The sequence below is a fragment of the Palaemon carinicauda genome, chromosome 4, assembly GCF_036898095.1.
Source record: "Palaemon carinicauda isolate YSFRI2023 chromosome 4, ASM3689809v2, whole genome shotgun sequence".
NCBI lineage: Eukaryota > Metazoa > Arthropoda > Malacostraca > Decapoda > Palaemonidae > Palaemon > Palaemon carinicauda.
Genome location: NC_090728.1, coordinates 45054158 through 45075571, shown reverse-complemented (window position 1 = coordinate 45075571; position 21414 = coordinate 45054158).

The window sequence follows — 21414 nt, the reverse complement described above, 5'->3', positions numbered from 1 at the left end:
TCCAAAAAATTTCACCTTAAAATCAGATGTTATCATTTAAAGAATATAAACACTTGGGAGAATCATACTTACGCCATAACCTTAGCATAGGCAAAAGGAGAGAACAAACAAAACTTGTAGTAATTGATGAATTTGGGATTTCATAACTTTGGGATAGCTCATATTCTTGTCACTGACCACGTATGACGGCCCAAAACATTTCATTACTCCTGCGAATACTTACATTATCCTTGAAATGAAACAAAATGCAAATTATAGTCACGCAGTTCCTTCACAATCTAACTTCGATATAATAACAGTAGTAAGTAATTGAATACCGATGATTGGCAGGCGGCGTTACTCAAGTAACTTGTTACTTAATTATTCAATATGTAAGTAACCTCACTAAAAGAAAAACAGCAAACAGAATTAATCAGTCATTTGACGAACTGTTCATCCTACTCTTTATGACGTCCTATGGACGTCTTATTCTTAATCAAAATAATGATTTGGTCATCAAAATTTATTCATGGTATTATTGTAGTGTATTACAGGGCAATGTAACCTAGGTAAAAAAAAAAACTACTTTTTTCCTATAGAAAAATTACGCTCTTCGAAAATGTTACTCGGGCTCGTCTTTCAATCAGCAACTCATAAATTCGAGAAACCTTCTCCTGATGAAATATTCCAATCATCTGATTGACTGTATCTTCTAAACTGTGATTGGTTGTTGTCTTTGTTTACTATAGCTTCACACACACACACACACACACTAACATCGTAACAAAATAGTCAAATATTCCTTCGAATAATTTATATTGTACTTGAAATGTATCAAAAAGCGAATTATAGTCATGTACTGTCGCTTTTCACTATATAAGCTTGATAAAATAATAGTATTTATTTTAATATAGAATATTAGCTACGTGTTATTCAATACCTCACTCAAACCAGCAAACAGAATTTATTAGTCATCTAGACAAGCTTTATTTAAGTTCACCCTACTCTCTATGACGTCATAAAAGCGTATTTTCTTAATGCTAATATTTATTTGATAATTAGATTATACCCCTCTGTTAAAATATGTTATTCAAACATCTATCTTATAAGGGACTATCTCTAAATATTTTGAAGAAAATATATCTGTAGTTTTATTGAAAATACAAATAACTTAAGAGCCTCGCCCCCATAGCTAGATCGTTTGAAAAGTATTTTATGGAAATTTGGGCAGGTTTCTCAAACAGCACCTCATAAGTCCCAGGAACTCTCTCTTGGCGGGATATTCCAGTCATCTGATTGGCTATACCTTCTACGCTCTGATTGGTTGTTGTCTTTGTTTACATACTCACAGATACATCTCTAACATCGTAGCCAGAACCCACTTGATTATTTCTTTAAAAATTACGTATATATTTAGCTAACAGATTTGAACAAGATCCAGTATTTATTTTTTTTTATTAATTTAATCATATATCTAGTTTGATTTTATAGAAATTATAATTTCAAATTTTAACTTCAGCTATGATAAGTACAAATACTTTACCTTTACCCAGTTGAACTCATTCATAAAATACGAGATTGCATGACGTCACATACAACCACCAATCGTAGCAGAGGACAAATTAACCAATGAGACGCCAGATATTTCCCGCTAAGGAGAAGCATAGGTGAGAGGGTTCCTCTGACTTATGGGCTGCTGTTGGCAAAAGAGTCAAATTCACACGAAATTTTTGTTCAAACGCTCTAGTTAACAAGGTAATTTTTTTTATCTTCACATACAACCATGATATTTAAGATCCATTTTTATGTTTTTACTAAATGATTGTTTTAATTATTTTCCTTAAAATTTGGCGCTTTGAAGTCAATTGTGGGCATACTGCTGGTATTTTTTTTTACCCCTTCTTACTTACTACCCTTTGTGAGGACATGGTAATCATTTATTTGTTCAATTACATAAAACTAGACATGCAACAGAATGCGAATTAAAGTCACTGAGTTACTTCACTATAAGCGCAATATAGTTAGTAATTGAAAGACAAGCTGTAAAATTCGTCCTACTCTTGATGACGTCACAAAGACGTATTTTTTAATGAAAATATTATTTAGTAACCAAAATATATATCCCCCTAGTAAAATATTAAAACATCTTATAAGGAACTGTATCTATATATTCTGAATAAAATATATCTTTAATTTCAGCGTGTTTGAAAGCAATTTTATGGAAATCCGGACAGGTGTCTCAACCAGAAACTCTAAACTCTTTCTTTGCGGTAAACTCCTGTCCTCTGATTGGCCAAATCTTCCTCAGCTGTGATTGGCGGCTCCCTTTCAGTTCTAAAGCTTCACACATACGCACAAACATACACCTAACATCGTAGCCAAAAGCACAGGCAATTATTCCTTCTAACATGACGTATCATTTAACTTATACCCTTTAACAAGATCTATTATTTATCTACTACAAAATTAATAATTATTTTGAGTTTATTTCAATGAAAATTGCAATTTTTCAGTCAAAAAATATTTGCAATAAGTATAAGTTCTTCACCCCTACAGCTAACTTCATTCATAAAAATACGATTGTATGACGTCACATACAACCAACAATTAGAGCTGAGAAAGAATCAGCCAATGAGACGCCAAATATTTCCCGCTAAAAATGCCTAAGGTGATAGGGTTCCTCTGGTTTATGGGCTGCTGTTGGCGAAAGAGTTAAATTTACGCAAGCTATTTTGTTCAAACGCTTTAGCTAAGTTTTTTTTATCCTAATTAATTTTTTTTATTGCCATGGCTGAAAACCATTGAGAATAGCTTTCTTGTTTTCTTCTCAGTTTCTCTGGAATTATTACATGAACAAAACTGACTGTTGAATAGGCCTAATTGTAAAATTTTCAGTTAACAATTTTTTTTTAACCTAACCTAATTAAGTACACATCTCCTTAACAAACTATTGATTGACAAATAGGTTGTAAATGAATTTCCTGATGACAAGATAAGGTTAAAGGTGTAGGCTTACTTGGTAGTCAGGGTCAAAAATTTTTCTTGAGAATGTCCAATCAGACTGTACTGTCATTGTCACCTAACATTCTATAAAAATTTGATTTTAAAAAATGAATGAATTTGAGATCTACAGCCTAGCGTTGGGGTCTGTGAGGCCGTTCAGACTTCAGGATTGTCCCATATTTATGACATTTGTCCCATATCAACCCTCCAAGGGATGCTTTTTGGCAAATATTTTCTATATTTGAAAAAAACAAACAAAATACAATATACTAGTGAAATTCTTTTATATTTTCCTTTACAGCTGGAAAACAGGCTTGTGTTATATTGCAATGCTTTTATGATACTTGTAATGGTCAGTTGTTTGTAAAAAAATCTACAATGAACAAACTTTAAAACAAAATAAGTCGGTGAAATAAGGCCTGGTTAATCTGGACACAGCTGAGGACTATTCCTGTGCGACTGCTGTAACTTCACATAAGTTGTGTCTAGACTATATTGTTCGACTATCTCTCCAATGTAGGTGTCCCTTATTTCAGTTTTCAAAATCTGGTCACTCTGCACTTGTCTGACCTCTTATCTTATTTTCTTATTTTTGACTAAGTTATAGAACTTTTACAATAGACCTCTGGTCTAAGTTCACGAGTGTAATTGGTTAACCATTTTTTCCATATATTTTTGCTTGGTATTTTCACTGATCATTGAGGTGTGCCTGTTATAAATTTAGTTGAATATCCTTTTATCCTTCGTTGCTTTTGAAAGTTAAGATGTAATTTTCTTATTGTTGTAAACTTTTTGAAATAAAGATACAGTACTTGATAGATTTTGTCCAAAATGTTATTTTCATTAGTAAAATAAATTTTTGAATATACTTACCCGATGATCATGTAGCTGTCAACTCCGTTGCCCGACAGAAATCTACGGTCGGGATACGCCAGCGATCGCTATCCAGGTGGGGGTGTACTCAACAGCGCCATCTGTGGTCAGGTACTCAAGTACTTCTTGTCAACAAGAACTCAATTTTCTCCTCGGTCCACTGGTTCTCTATGGGGAGGAAGGGCGGGTTCTTTAATTCATGATCATCGGGTAAGTATATTCAAAAATTTATTTTACTAATGAAAATAACATTTTTCAATATTAATCTTACCCGATGATCATGTAGCTGATTCACACCCAGGGTGGTGGGTGGAGACCAGCATACATGTTAACAAAGAAGCTAAGTATCCCGTATTTCATTTTATTAGTTATTCAAAATAACAAACATAAAATAAATAAGTACCTGGTAAGGAAGTCGACTTGAACCATTACTCTGCCTTTATTAAGTACGTCTTCCTTACTGAGCGTAGCGGTCCTCTTAGGATGCTGAACGACTCTTAGGTGCTGAAGTATAAAGGGCTGCAGCCCATACTAAAGGACCTCATCACAACCTCTAACTTAGGCGCTTCTCAAGAAAGAATTGACCACCCGCCAAATCAACCAGGATGCGGAAGGCTTCTTAGCCGACCGTACAACCCAAAAACAACAATAAAAAGTATTCAAGAGAAAGGTTAAAAAGGTTATGGGATTATGGGAATGTAGTGGCTGAGCCCTCACCTACTACTGCACTCGCTGCTACGAATGGTCCCAGGGTGTAGGAGTTCTCGTAAAGAGACTGGACATCTTTGAGATAGAATGATGCGAACACTGACTTGCTTCTCCAATAGGTTGCATCCATAACACTCTGCAGAGAACGGTTCTGTTTGAAGGCCACTGAAGTAGCCACAGCTCTCACTTCATGTGTCCTTACCTTCAGCAAAGCAAGGTCTTCTTCCTTCAGATGAGAATGTGCTTCTCTAATCAGAAGCCTGATGTAGTAAGAAACTGCGTTCTTAGACATTGGTAGAGAAGGCTTCTTGATAGCACACCATAAGGCTTCTGATTGTCCTCGTAAAGGTTTTGACCTTCTTAGATAGTACCTAAGAGCTCTAACTGGGCAAAGTACTCTCTCCAGTTCGTTCCCCACCAAGTTGGACAGGCTTGGGATCTCGAACGACTTAGGCCAAGGACGTGAAGGAAGCTCGTTTTTAGCCAAAAAACCGAGCTGTAAGGAACATGTAGCCGTTTCAGATGTGAAACCTATGTTCCTGCTGAAGGCGTGGATCTCACTTACTCTTTTAGCTGTTGCTAAGCACACGAGGAAAAGAGTTTTTAATGTGAGGTCCTTAAAAGAGGCTGATTGGAGCGGTTCAAATCTTGATGACATAAGGAACCTTAGGACCACGTCTAGATTCCAGCCTGGAGTGGACAACCGACGTTCCTTTGAGGTCTCAAAAGACCTAAGGAGGTCCTGTAGATCTTTGTTGGTGGAAAGATCCAAGCCTCTGTGGCGGAAAACCGCTGCCAACATACTTCTGTAACCCTTGATCGTAGGAGCTGATAGGGATCTTACGTTCCTTAGATGTAACAGGAAGTCAGCAATCTGGGTTACAGTGGTACTGGTTGAGGAAACTGCATTGGCCTTGCACCAGCTTCGGAAGACTTCCCATTTAGACTGATAGACTCTGAGAGTGGATGTCCTCCTTGCTCTGGCAATCGCTCTGGCTGCCTCCTTCGAAAAGACTCTAGCTCTTGAGAGTCTTTCGATAGTCTGAAGGCAGTCAGACGAAGAGCGTGGAGGTTTGGGTGTACCTTCTTTACGTGAGGTTGACGCAGAAGGTCCACTCTTAGAGGAAGAGTCCTGGGAACGTCGACCAGCCATTGCAGTACCTCTGTGAACCATTCTCTCGCGGGCCAGAGGGGAGCAACCAACGTCAGCCATGTCCCTTTGTGAGAGGCGAACTTCTGAAGTACCCTGTTGACAATCTTGAACGGCGGGAATGCATACAGGTCGAGATGGGACCAATCCAGCAGAAAGGCATCCACGTGAACTGCTGCTGGGTCTGGAATCGGAGAAAAATACAACGGGAGCCTCTTGGTCATCGAGGTAGCGAACAGATCTATGGTTGGCTGACCCCACAGGGCCCAAAGTCTGCTGCAAACATTCTTGTTAAGGGTCCACTCTGTGGGGATGACCTGACCCTTCCGGCTGAGGCGATCTGCCATGACATTCATATCGCCCTGAATGAACCTCGTTACCAGCGTGAGCTTTCGATCTTTTGACCAAATGAGGAGGTCCCTTGCGATCTCGAACAACTTCCTCGAATGAGTCCCTCCCTGCTTGGAGATGTAAGCCAAGGCTGTGGTGTTGTCGGAGTTCACCTCCACCACCTTGTTTAGCTGGAGGGACTTGAAGTTTATCAAGGCCAGATGAACCGCCAACAACTCCTTGCAATTGATGTGAAGTGTCCTTTGCTCCTGATTCCATGTTCCCGAGCATTCCTGTCCGTCCAATGTCGCACCCCAGCCCGTGTCTGATGCGTCCGAGAAGAGACGGTGGTCGGGGGTCTGAACAGCCAATGGTAGACCTTCCTTGAGAAGAATGCTGTTCTTCCACCACGTTAGAGTAGACCTCATCTCTTCGGAAACAGGAACTGAGACCGTCTCTAGCGTCATGTCCTTTATCCAGTGAGCAGCTAGATGATACTGAAGGGGGCGGAGGTGGAGTCTCCCTAACTCGATGAACAGGGCCAGCGATGAAAGTGTCCCTGTTAGACTCATCCACTGCCTGACTGAGCATTGGTTCCTTCTCAGCATGCTCTGGATGCATTCTAGGGCTTGGTTGATCCTTGGGGCCGACGGAAAAGCCCGAAAAGCTCGACTCTGAATCTCCATACCCAGGTAGACAATGGTCTGGGATGGGACGAGCTGGGACTTCTCTAAATTGACCAGGAGGCCCAGTTCCTTGGTCAGATCCATAGTCCATCTGAGATTCTCCAGACAGCGACGACTTGTGGGAGCTCTTAAAAGCCAGTCGTCTAAATAGAGGGAGGCTCTGATGTCTGCCAAGTGAAGGAATTTCGCAATATTCCTCATCAGTCTGGTAAACACAAGAGGTGCCGTGCTTAGGCCAAAGCACAGGGCTTGGAACTGGTACACAACCTTTCCAAAGACGAATCTTAGGAAAGGTTGGGAGTCTGGATGGATGGGGACGTGAAAGTATGCGTCTTTCAGGTCTAACGAGACCATCCAGTCCTCCTGCCTGACCGCTGCTAGGACCGACTTCGTCGTCTCCATCATGAACGTCTGCTTGGTGACAAAAGCATTGAGAGCACTGACGTCCAGCACCGGTCTCCAACCTCCTGTCTTCTTGGCTACCAGGAAGAGACGGTTGTAAAAGCCCGGGGATTGATGATCCCGGACTATGACCACTGCTTCCTTCTGTAGCAAGAGCGACACCTCTTGTTGCAACGCTAGCCTCTTGTCCTTCTCCTTGTAGTTGGGAGAGAGGTTGATGGGAGATGTAGCTAGAGGGGGATTGCGGCAGAACGGAATTCTGTATCCCTCCCTTAGCCACTTCACAGACTGAGCATCTGCACCTCTGCTCTCCCAAGCTTGCCAGAAGGTCTTGAGTCTGGCTCCTACTGCTGTCTGGAGAGGAAGGCAGTCAAAACTTGCCTTTTGCGGACTTGGAACCCTTCTTGGACTTGCCACGGTGACTGTCTGCACGGGTACCTCCTCTGCTGGAGGTTCTGCCACGAAAGGGCGGGATGAACCTAGAAGCAGGTGTATCAACTGCTGCAGGGCGGAAGGGTCTAGGCACGGAAGGTAAGGTTTTAGCCTTACGTGCAGAAGAAGCCATCAGATCATGAGTATCCTTCTGGATAAGTGAGGCAGCCATCCCCTTAATCAACTCCTCCGGAAACAGACACTTGGAGAGAGGAGCAAACAACAACTCTGACTTCTGGCAAGGAGTGATACCGGGCAGATAAGAAGGAGCAAAGATGTTCTCTCTTCTTGAGGACTCCTGATACATATGAAGCCGCAAGTTCACCAGACCCATCCCGAATTGCCTTGTCCATGCTAGACATGATCAGCATGGCCGAGTCCTTATCTGAAGGGGAAGTCTTCCTGCTTAAGGCTCCCAAACACCAATCGAGGAAGTTGAATATCTCGAAGGCACGAAAGACTCCCTTCAACAGATGATCTAGATCGGAAAAGGACCAGCAGATCTTCGAACGTCTCATAGCCAACCTGCGGGGAGAGTCAACCAGACTTGAGAAGTCGGCCTGGGCAGAGGCAGGAACCCCCAAGCCAGGTTCCTCTCCCGTGGCATACCAGACGCTCGACTTAGAAGCAAGCTTGGGAGGAGGAAACACAAAAGAGGTCCTTCCCAGTTGCTTCTTGGAAAGCAACCAGTCCCCCATAACCCTCAAAGCTCTCCTAGATGATCTGGCGAGAACAAGCTTGGTGAAGGCAGGCGCAGCAGACTGCATGCCCAGAGCAAACTCGGAGGGAGGAGAACGAGGGGTTGCAGACACAAAATGCTCAGGATACAAGTCCCTGAACAAGGCAAGGACTTTGCGAAAGTCTAAGGAGGGTGGCGAAGACTTGTGTCCTTCAACATCAGAGTGAGGTTCATCCAGATGAGCAGCTTCATCATCCGAAAGTTGAGTTGTGAGTGGCAAAGGCAGAGCAGCAAGCTGAACGGCTGAATCCTGCAGAACGGGTGCATGCGTACCTGCGGATCCAACATCATGCCTCTGCTGGACAGTCTGCGAGCTGGCAACAACAAAAGCAGAGGGCTGGTGTGTGGGAGGGTCTGCGGTGGGCTGAGGAGCATGCGGTATGGTATGCAGAGCATGCTGTAAGGTATGCGGCTCATGCTGCATGGTATGCGGAGCATGCTGTAAGGTCTGCAGAGCATGCTGCATGGGCTGAGGAGAATGCCGCATAGTGCTGGAACCCGGCAACTCCTGATGCGGCAGCTCACGCATGTTAGCAGATGGTGCAGCAAGAACATGCGTCTGGCAGGGAGGACTGCGCATCGGTGGAGGAGCTCTCACAGGTGGGGTGTGGGAGCAGGCAGCCGCAGTATCTGCTGAGCGCACAACCTCTGCGGGTTGTAGGTTAACAGGAGAGGTGTTAACCTTCTCGGCATGATACTCCTGCATGAATGCCGCAAGCTGAGACTGCATAGTCTGCAGCATGGACCACTTAGGGTCTACTGTGGTTGGAGCAACAACAGACGGAGCAGTAGCCTGTTGAGGGACCACTCTACCTCTCTTGGGAGGTGTGCAGTCATCAGATGACTGTGGCGAGTCCGAACTGACCCAGTGGCTACACCTGGGCCGTTGGACTAGCTCGGAAGGGACCTTACGTTTGAGCGGTCGTGAGACCTTGGTCCACCGTTTCCTCCTGGAAACTTCTTCCATAGACGAGGAATGTAAGGGCTCATTCGTCTGCATGTGGATGGGACGATCCTTAACAGATACGTCCGCAACCACTGAGGATACATCCGTGCGCCGATCAAGGCCTGCCGAACCCTTTGGTCCTTCGACATTGCTTCTCCCCTGGGCTTGGGAGCTTGCAAGAGGTCCCGGACTGGGAGGACGACTGGCACGCACAGATGTACCCTCATGCGCAACACTGACACTGACACTATGCACATCACTAGCACTAACACTTCCCACTGCACTCTTCGCTTTCAGCTCTCTGACATCTGCCAAGAGCTGATTGCGGTCACTAACCAACGACTCCACCTTCTCACTGAGAGCCTGAATGGCACGCAACATATCAGCCATTGCAGGCTGAGCACTCGTAGCAGGTTCGGGAGTCACCACCACAGGGGAAGGAAAAGGTTGAGGGGCATGGGGAGAGGAAAAATCCACAGAGCGAGAAGAACTCCTCCTATCTCTCTCCTTCTCTAACCTACGTGCATATCTAAGGAATTCGTTAAAATCGAATTCCGAAAGCCCAGCACATTCCCCACATCGATCTTCCAATTGACAGGATTTACCCCTACAATTGGAACATACGGTGTGAGGATCTATAGAGGCCTTCGGAAGACGCCTAGTACAAGTCCTAACACTACACTGCCTGTATTTAGGAACTTGGGAATGGTCAGACATCTTGAATTTAGAAGTAGACAAGGGGGAATTCCAAAATTAAGCAAAGTTCGTTAACCAATAAATCAAATTAATTCCAAAAGCTTGCTAAGCTAAGGATAAAGCTTCCTGAACAGCGAAGGCTAAACTTTAGAGCAAATACATCACCAAATCGTGAACAAAAGACTCCAAAATCAACAGCGTATCCAAGTAGGTCTTGCCGGCGGCACGACAGAGGAAAAATTGAGTTCTTGTTGACAAGAAGTACTTGAGTACCTGACCACAGATGGCGCTGTTGAGTACACCCCCACCTGGATAGCGATCGCTGGCGTATCCCGACCGTAGATTTCTGTCGGGCAACGGAGTTGACAGCTACATGATCATCGGGTAAGATTAATATTGAAAATTACATTCTTTTACCCCTTTCATTGATTGACATGAATTGTTGAAAATTGAAAGTCTGCAAATTTTTTGGGGGGAGAAACTTGGAATAGTTCCCTCAGAGTTAATTTGAAATTATTATCCGCTCCAGACGTATCATTGTGAAGAAGTTAATTAAATAAACAGGTTAAGGTGTGCTCTTTTTTTTCTTAAGTGGTTTGAAGGATGAAGATCCTCATTCTGAATTAAAAAACGTGGGTGGAATTTACTGTAAATAAATAACAATGCACAACTGCTCCGTTTCTACTCTCAGTGATACATGTATTTTTCAGGCTCGAGCCATGTCATCCTGACGGAAGTTCCTCTGTGGCAACTTGTACTTGGGATATTTCTCACCCAAAAATATTTTTTTCCAATGTCAAATTCCGTTGTCTATAAATTGATTACCTGCCCAGTCCCTGCACAGAAACTAGTTTACATAGCCTTTACTTTCTCATGCTCTTAATTCTTTCATTGCAATTTTACCTTTTCACCAACTCAAGCTAAAACTTTTTGCTGTTGCTAATCCTAAAAATCAAGTTATCATTATTACTTGCTATGCTACAACCCCAGTTGGAAAAGGAGGATGATATAAGCCCAAGGACTCCAATGGGGTAAATAGCCTGGTGAAGAAAAGAAATAGGTTAATAAATAAAATATTGTGTCTGAGTGTACCCTCAAGCAAGAGAACTAACCCACAACAGTGGAAGATCATGGTACAGAGGATAGGCATTACCCAAGACTAGAGAGCAATGGTTTGAATTTGGAGTGTCCGTCACTTAGATAAGCTGCTTATCATAGTTAAAGTCTCTCTTCTAACCTTACCAAGAGGAAAGTAGCCACTGAACAATTGGTGAAGTTAACCCCTTTAGTGAAATTTTTTTTTTTTGGTTATCATAGTGCTGGCAGGAGTATGAGGAAAGAGGAGAATGTTTAAAGAGATCAGACTATTCAATAGATGTGTAGATAAAGGAAGAATGAGCCGCAACAAGAGGTGGATCTAATGTAGTATCATCTGGCCAGTCAAAGTACCCAATAACCCTTTAGTGGTATTATCTCAATGGGTGGCTGGTGCCTTGGTCAACGTACTGCCTTTATTGGCACCCCTTTTTTTTTACATCAATCACTTTTTCGTCATTATAGCTCTCTCCTACGTAGCTAATACTCATACGTATCACTATTCCTAGCAATTAAAGTTTTTCATTGGAATAATTTATGCCCACCAACTTTTTCTCCAACTCATCATTTTCCCTTTCCTCCATGATCTTCTACTTCCCTGGTATTATCTGCTATAACACTTTCTCTCCTTCTGATGGACACCTTCTTGATCCTAAATGGCCCGGTGGTAGCAAGGCCATCTCGAACACAGATCTGGTAAGTGGGTGGATGACATCACCGCATATAGGTAGGAGGTATGTGGAGACGTACAAGAAATTAGTTTGAAAAAACTCAGGAGACCAACACAAAAAAGGTCTCCATAGGGAAATCAGCCTGCTGAGAAAAATTAGATAAAGATAAAAAAATATATATAATCAATTAATAAAAGGGAATGGAATAAAACTTTCCCGTGGTAATAGCCTGATTCCAGACTACGTTTGCATTCCAAATAATAAAACAATCTCTCAGTTAGCATGCTACAACTAGGCTTTTTCATGTTATCCACCTCTTGAGGATTTTTAAAAATCATCATTAGTAATGCGAAATCTTTCTACTACTTTGCAGCTTCTTGCTATCATCTCTTCCTTAGGCATAGTAAATGAACAGAATTATTCTGACTTGGTTTTATTGAAAAAAAAAAAAAATTCTGTTCATTTTAAATGAATTAACATACTATTCCTTACACAATTACCCAGAGAGAGAGAGAGAGAGAGAGAGAGAGAGAGAGAGAGAGAGAGAGAGAGAGAGAGAGAGAGAGAGAGAGAGAGAGAGAGAGAGAAGCTCGGGTATAATTAGCAAAATTATTAATCATCAGGAATAAGGAAAAATGATTGAATTGATGGTATAGTTAGTTGGAAGAGTAATAAAGAAATAATGATGTTTAAGAGGAAAAAGTAAATATACAGTACACTCACATGTCTGACTTCCTGTGTATTTAATTTACACAAAGCATTTAACAGTATTCATTCCTTTTACTGTCAATGTTATCAATTTTCTTTGCCCATAAGCATATATTCAGACTATTGTATCTCTTCCACTGGGAAGGAGGTTACTCCCTGCAACAAATAGAAGGTACTGGACAGATGTCCATTAAGGCTGGGAAAGGTTCTCATATACCTTGCATAAACAGTAAAGGTAAAAAGAAAAAGCACAACCACACAGCACAGTTCGGTAGCAGTCGTAAATACATCCATCTGCTAGCATGACCAAGAGATGAGTGGGGCTGTCTTGCTGACTTAGCCGCTTCTTCCCAGCGTGGGTGGCATAGCTGGTAACCATACAATTTTAATCCTACAACTTCTTTAACTCTGGTTTCAACCAAAAGACTTGGGGATAAACCTATATGAATGTCGAGGGTTTGTATTCCCATAGGAACAAACATATCTTTTCCATTATACATTACATTTGTATGCTTTTGGAGACTACCATTCATGCTTTCCAAATCAGCTGATTAAAGGAAACTACTGAATAATCTTTTTTATCTCTTACTAAATAGAGACCATTATTACTTTTCATTTTACCATATACAGTAAAAGTATGTAGTTACAGTATTAGTAAAATATTTTACTTGGTGTATTTTAATAGTATACTGTATGCTTGTTTACAAAGCTTAAAAAGCCAACTTTCTCTTGTAATTCTTCAGGTAGTTTGTGTAATTTGGTACTTTTTAATAGATTGAAACAGGTAGAATGTAATAAAACATGTCATAGTCTACTTAACATCATTTGTAACAATCACGGTAACCAATTATTCTTATACGAAAGTTGAAAAGCAAACAAAATCTGTTGTTATCTGAATACGTTGTTCATATCAAAACAGCTGTTTATCGTCCGGTTTATAGCCGTTTGCAATACTAACGATAATTTCACTAATCAATCGCTGTCTTTTTTAACTTAGTTTACTAGAAGTTGGGCTAAAGAGGGAGAGAAAAGGTTAGGTTATTATAATTTGGTCTCAAATAAGGAACTTGCATAGTATGTACATGAGATACATGGTAAGATAATTTTTTATGGGTGAAAAGTTGGGGGCCACACAATGTGGGATATGGCAAGTGTTACTCAAGTATATGCTGTACTATAGTACTGTAATTTCTGTAGAGTACTTTATTAAATTCTAGGCCCAAAAATGACTACTATATGTACAAGAAAAACTAAAATATGAGAAATAGTACTTATCTGCCTTCAGAAACCAGTGATGTAAGGATAAGTCTGCAATATAGATTTATATATACTAGGCTAATATATTCATAAATCTATGTACTGAGAGAGCGATAAGAGAATCATGATATAGTGAGAGAATACTAAACTGCATATCCTTAGCTTCTTTCATTAATATCCCTTAAACATGACAATCAGTCAGCAAATTTATTAATTCTGAAAGAAAAAGAAAAATATTAAAACAGTGAGTGCAATACGTGTGTACTGAACTGTGGCCGAAAAAGTAAGGAAAGCAAGTAACTACAACAACGATCGAGAGGATACTCGATCTTGACTACAACTATTGTGTTAAATGTTTAGGGGACTATTTCCAGATTTGCTAAAGTTATACTCCCATTAAAGGACAATGGTTTGTTCTTGTGTAATAATAATTATGTAACCACTACAGTACTTTATATGTATCAAGATGTAATTGATACAAGATGAAAATATAAAATTACAAATGTATAAATGTAATATCTACTAGTCAAGAGCTGTACTATACTGAAAAATAATGCTAGGAGGCCATTACAATCCAGGTTAAAATAAGTAACTAATATGAATACAAGAAGAGTAAGTAATTGATGCAGTAATCAAATTTAATAGAAAATTACTTAAAATGTTATTTTTATTAATAAAATAAATTTTTGAATATACTTACCCGGTGATCATATAAGCTGCAGCTCTGCTGCCCGACAGAAAAACCTACGGTCAAAATACGCCAGCGATCGCTATGCAGGAGGGGGTGTACATCAACAGCGCCATCTGTCGAGCAGGTACTTAGTACTCCAAGTAAACAAAGAACCAATTTTCTCCTCGGTCCACTGGGTCTCTATTGGGGAGGAAGGGAGGGTCCTTTAATATATGATCACCGGGTAAGTATATTCAAAAATTTATTTTATTAATAAAAATAACATTTTTCAATATTAAACTTAGCCGGTGATCATATAAGCTGATTCACACCCCGGGGGGTGGGTAGAGACCAGCATTACATGTTTACATTATTATGAGCTAAGTATTTTGTATTTCATTTTAGCAGTTATTCAAAATAACAAACATAAAATAAATAAGTACCTGGTAAGGAAGTCGACTTGAACAATTACTCTGCCTTTTTAAGTACGTCTTCCTTACTGAGCCTCGCGATCCTCTTAGGATGCTGAGCGACTCCTAGGAGCTGAAGTATCAAGGGTTGCAACCCATACTAAAGGACCTCATCAAAACCTCTAATCTAGGCGCTTCTCAAGAAAAGAATTTGACCACCCGCCAAATCAACCAGGATGCGAAAGGCTTCTTAGCCTTCCGGACAACCCAAAAAACAACAATAAAAACATTTCAAGAGAAAGATTAAAAAAGGTTATGGAATTAGGGGAATGTAGTGGTTGAGCCCTCACCCACTACTGCGCTCGCTGCTACGAATGGTCCCAGGGTGTAGCAGTTCTCGTAAAGAGACTGGACATCTTTAAGATAAAAAGACGCGAACACTGACTTGCTTCTCCAATAGGTTGCGTCCATTATACTCTGCAGAGATCTGTTTTGTTTAAAGGCCACTGAAGTTGCGACAGCTCTAACTTCATGTGTCCTTACCTTCAGCAAAGCATGGTCTTCCTCATTCAGATGGGAATGAGCTTCTCGTATCAACAGTCTGATATAATAGGAAACTGCATTCTTTGACATAGGTAAAGAAGGTTTCTTAATAGCACACCATAAAGCTTCTGACTGTCCTCGTAAAGGTTTAGTTCGTCTTAAATAGAACTTAAGAGCTCTAACAGGGCATAGGACTCTTTCTAGTTCATTTCCAACCAAATTAGAAAGGCTTGGAATATCGAACGATTTCGGCCAAGGACGAGAAGGTAGTTCGTTTTTGGCTAGAAAACCAAGCTGTAAAGAACATGTAGCCGTTTCAGATGAAAATCCGATGTTCCTGCTGAAGGCGTGTATCTCACTGACTCTTTTAGCTGTTGCTAAGCAGACGAGGAAAAGAGTCTTTAAAGTGAGATCTTTAAAGGAGGCTGATTGTAGTGGCTCGAACCTTTCTGACATAAGGAATCTTAGTACCACGTCTAAATTCCAACCTGGTGTGGCCAAACGACGCTCCTTCGAGGTCTCAAAAGACTTAAGGAGGTCCTGTAGATCTTTGTTGTTGGAAAGATCTAAGCCTCTGTGACGGAAGACTGCTGCCAACATGCTTCTGTAACCTTTGATCGTGGGAGCTGAAAGAGATCTTTCCTTCCTCAGGTATAATAGGAAGTCAGCTATTTGGGTTACAGAGGTACTGGTTGAGGATACTGATACCGACTTGCACCAGCTTCGGAAGACTTCCCACTTCGACTGGTAGACTCTAAGAGTGGATGTCCTCCTTGCTCTAGCAATCGCCCTGGCTGCCTCCTTCGAAAAGCCTCTAGCTCTCGAGAGTCTTTCGATAGTCTGAAGGCAGTCAGACGAAGAGCGTGGAGGCTTGGGTGTACCTTCTTTACGTGCGGCTGACGTAGAAGGTCCACTCTTAGAGGAAGAGTTCTGGGAACGTCCACCAGCCATTGAAGTACCTCGGTGAACCATTCTCTCGCGGGCCAGAGGGGAGCAACCAACGTCAACCTTGTCCCTTCGTGAGAGGCGAACTTCTGCAGTACCTTGTTGACAATCTTGAACGGGGGGAATGCATAAAGGTCTAGATGGGACCAATCCAGTAGAAAAGCATCTATATGAACTGCTGCTGGGTCCGGGATTGGCGAGCAATAATTTGGGAGCCTCTTGGTCATCGAGGTTGCAAAGAGATCTATGGTAGGTTGGCCCCATGTGGCCCATAGTCTCTTGCACACATTCTTGTGTAGGGTCCATTCTGTTGGGATGATTTGACCCTTCCGACTGAGGCGGTCCGCCATGACATTCATGTTGCCTTGAATGAACCTCGTTACTAGAGACAGGTTTAGATCTCTTGACCAGGTGAGGAGGTCCCTTGCGATCTCGTACAACGTCATAGAATGGGTCCCTCCTTGCTTGGAGATGTACGCCAAGGCCGTGGTGTTGTCTGAGTTCACCTCCACCACCTTGCCTAGAAGGAGGGACTTGAAGCTTTTCAAGGCCAGATGAACTGCCAGTAGCTCCTTGCAGTTGATATGTAACGTTCTTTGATCCGAGTTCCAAGTGCCCGAGCATTCCCGACCGTCTAATGTCGCACCCCAGCCCGTGTCCGATGCGTCCGAGAAGAGAACGTGGTTGGGGGTCTGAACAACCAGGGGCAGACCCTCTCTGAGGTAGATGTTGTCCTTCCACCAAGTCAGTGATGACTTCATCTTCTCGGAAATGGGGATCGAGACCGCTTCTAGCGTCTTGTCCTTTCTCCAGTGAACAGCTAGGTGAAATTGAAGGGGACGGAGGTGCAGTCTCCCTAACGCAATGAACTGGTCCAGTGATGAAAGCGTCCCTATCAGACTCATCCACTGTCTGACTGAACATCGGTCCTTCTTTAGCATGTTCTGGATGCATCCTTGGGCTTGACTTATTCTGGGGGCCGACGGAAAAGCCCGAAAAGCTTGACTGTGAATCTCCATCCCTAGGTACACTATAGTTTGGGATGGGACCAGTTGGGACTTTTCCATATTGACCAGGAGACCCAATTCCTTGGTCAGATCTAGAGTCCACTTTAGATTCTCCAGACAGCGACGACTGGACGAAGCTCTTAGAAGCCAGTCGTCCAAATAGAGGGAGGCTCTGATGTCTGCTAAATGCAGGAATTTGGCAATATTCCTCATCAGTTTCGTAAAGACAACCTTCCCGTAAACGAACCTTAGAAAAGGTTGGGAATCTGGGTGGATGGGGACGTGAAAGTAAGCGTCCTTGAGGTCTAAAGAGACCATCCAGTCTTCCTTCCTGACCGCTGCTAGAACAGACTTTGTCGTCTCCATGGCGAACGTCTGCTTTGTGACAAAGACATTCAGAGCACTGACGTCTAGCACCGGTCTCCACCCTCCTGTCTTCTTTACTACTAAGAAGAGACGGTTGTAGAAGCCCGGGGATTGATGGTCCCGGACTTTGACTACCGCTCCCTTTTCTAGTAAGAGAGACACCTCTTGCTTCAAAGCTAGTCTCTTGTCCTCCTCTCTGTACCTGGGAGAGAGGTCGATGGGAGTCGTTGCTAGAGGGGGCTTGCGCAAGAACGGGATCTTGTACCCTTCTCTGAGCAACTTCACAGATTGTGCATCTGCGCCCCTGTTCTCCCAGGACTGCCAGTAGTTCTTGAGTCTGGCTCCCACTGCTGTCTGAAGAAGGTGGCAGTCAGACTCTGCCTCTAAAGGACTTGGTACCTTTCTTCTTACTCCCACGTTTACCTTCGGCACGAGCACCTCCTCTGCTGGAGGCTCTGCCACGAAAGGGCGGAATAAATCTTGACGCTGGAGTATCCATCCTGGGTCTAGACACGGTAGGCAAAGGGGTGGCTTTGCGGGCAGATGACGCAACCAGGTCATGCGTGTCTTTTTGAATCAAGGAGGCAGCAATCTCCTTGATCAACTCCTCTGGGAAAAGGCACTTTGAGAGAGGAGCAAACATAAGTTCCGATCTCTGACATTGTGTTACTCCAGCTGACAAGAAGGAGCAAAGGTTTTCCCGTTTCTTGAGGACCCCGGAAACGAACGAAGCCGCAAGCTCACTGGAACCGTCCCGTATGGCCTTGTCCATGCAGGACATAATGAGCATGGAAGTTTCCTTGTCAGAAGGGGAGGTCTTCCTGCTCAACGCTCCCAAACACCAATCCAAAAAGTTAAAAACCTCGAAGGCTCTGAACACTCCTTTCATCAGATGGTCTAAGTCTGAAGGAGTCCAACAAATCTTGGAGCGTCTCATGGCTAGCCTGCGGGGAGAGTCTACTAGACTTGAGAAGTCGCCCTGGGCAGAGGCAGGAACTCCCAAGCCGAGAACTTCTCCCGTGGCATACCAGACGCTCGATCTGGAAGCGAGTTTCACAGGGGGAAACAAGAATGCTGTCTTCCCAAGGTGCTTTTTGGACTGCATCCAATCTCCCAACACTCTTAAAGCTCTCTTGGACGAGCGGGCGAGGACGAGCTTCGTAAAGGCAGGTGCGGATGACTGCGTGCCTAAAGCGAACTCAGAAGGAGGAGAGCGTGGGGCTGCAGAAACAAACTGATCAGGATACATCTCCTTGAACAGTGCAAGAACTTTCCTAAAGTCCAAGGAGGGAGGCGTGGTCTTGGGTTCGTCGATGTCCGTGTGCGGGTCGTCAAGGTGTGCAGCGTCGTCATCATCAGAGAGTCCATCGTCTGAATACTGAGGAGGAAGCGGCAAAGGAGTAGGAATTGGCTGGTCAGCTGAGTCCGGCAGCACGGGTGCATGCGTGACTGCACTGGATGCAACGTCATGGAACTGTTGGCCAGTCTGTGAGCTGGCAACAACCATAGCAGCGCGGGGGCGCAAAGCGTCTACTCCTGACTGTCTAGTCTGCTGTGGGCGAGTGGTGGTAACCACACTGGGTTGCGGAGGTTGACGCACCGCGTCAAAACAAAACAACTTAGGTTGTTGTTGTAACTCGCGAACGTCAACGGAGGGTTCCGTGCGTCACTGAACGTCAACATGCGGCTGGCAGGGTACACTGCGCATGGGTGGCGGGACTCTCACAGCTGGAGTGCGGGAGAAGGTAGCCTCAGCGTCCACTGGACGCACAACCGTGGTTGGTTGTAGGCTAACGGGTGCAGCGTCAACCTTCTCCGCACGAAATTCCTGCATTAAAGATGTTAACTGCGTCTGCATGGACTGCAGCAAAGACCACTTAGGGTCTACAGTAGCAGGTGCGGCAACAGACGGTGTTACTGCCTGTTGCGGTACCGCTTTGCCTCTCTTAGGAGGTGTGCAGTCATCGGAAGACTGCAGCGAGTCCGAACTGACCCAGTGGCTACAACTGGGCCGTTGGACTTGCGCGGAAGGGACCGACTTGCGTTTAAGAGGCCGTGAGACCTTGGTCCATTGTTTCTTCCGAGAAACATCTTCCGCAGACGAGGAATAAATGGGCTCTCTCGTCTTCTTGTGGGTGGGGCGATCTTGGTAAGATACGTCTGAAACCACGGAGGGAACGTCTGTCCGCTGATTAAAGCCTGTCGAACCCTTTGGTCGTACGACATTGCTTCTCCCCTGGGCTTGGGAGCTTGCAAGAGGTCCCGGACTGGGAGGACGACAGGCACGAACAGACGCACCCTCAAGCGCAACACTAACACTTTCCACAACACTACCACTCACTTTGTCACTACCCACTGCACTCTTACCCTTCAACTCCTTGACGTCTGCCATGAGTTGGTTACGGTCACTCGCCAATAACTCGACTCTCTCACCCAGAGCCTGGATGGCACGCATCATATCTGCCATCGAAGGTTGTTGAGTGCTAGCAGGGGGATCAGGAGCAACCACTACAGGGGAAGGAATAGGTTGTGGGGCATGGGGAGAGGAAATATCAACGGAGCGAGATGAACTTCTCCTGACTCTATCTCTCTCTAGCCTACGTGAATATTTCAGGAATTCGAGAAAATCGAATTCCGAAAGCCCAACGCATTCCTCACATCGATCTTCCAATTGACAGGTTTTACCCCGACAATTGGAACAAACGGTGTGCGGATCGATAGAGGCCTTCGGAAGACGCCTTGAACAGTCCCTAGCACTACACTTTCTGTATTTAGGGACTTGAGAAGGGTCAGCCATCTTGAATTAGTCAAAGGGGAATTCAAAATCTATCCAAGTCGTCAACAAATAATCCAAAAATCAATAAAAGAATGCAAGGATGTATTGAAGATAACCTCTGCAAAGCGAAAGCTAATAACTAGAAATGTGTACTTCACCAAAATCTGTGAAAACCAATCCAGTAAGCAACAGCGAATTTAGTAGGTCTTGCCGGTGGCACGACAGAGAGAAAATTGGTTCTTTGTTTACTTGGAGTACTAAGTACCTGCTCGACAGATGGCGCTGTTGATGTACACCCCCTCCTGCATAGCGATCGCTGGCGTATTTTGACCGTAGGTTTTTCTGTCGGGCAGCAGAGCTGCAGCTTATATGATCACCGGCTAAGTTTAATATTGAAAAATAAAAATTACATGAAGGAACAAAAAACGACTTAATGTTGATAACCAAATATTATTAACATTACAACTTCAAAAGTTCAAAGTTGCAGCAAATGTTTTTATGTTGAACAGGCTGACATAAGTTTTTTTATAGTTTATATCTGACATATCTGTCTTGACGTTGTTACTGTTTTTAGAATGGTTTGTTGTTAATTTGTCCTCATCATTTATTTATTTCCTTATTTCCTTTTCTCACTGGGCTATTTTCCCTGTTGGAGCCCTTGGGCTTATATCATCTTGCTCTTCCAACTAGAGTTGTGGCTTGGCTGGTAATAATAATAATAATAAAAATAAAAGCTAAGAACAGAAAACAGGACAATGAGCACAGATAAGAAAACAACACACCTGATACTAAACATAAATATGAACTTGAAATAAAACTAAAATACTCACCAAAACTCTAGAATTTGTAAAAGTATCTGATAGATAACTTTCCCTTGACTCTGCATTATAAATAAAACTTGCCTCTAAGGTTAACAACTAAACCAGTTGTCAAGAAGTAAATGATGTCTCTGTTGGTTGGCCAAAGTCCTGAGTTCCACACCAGGTATCTTACTTCTTTTCACTCCTTTCCACACATAAGGG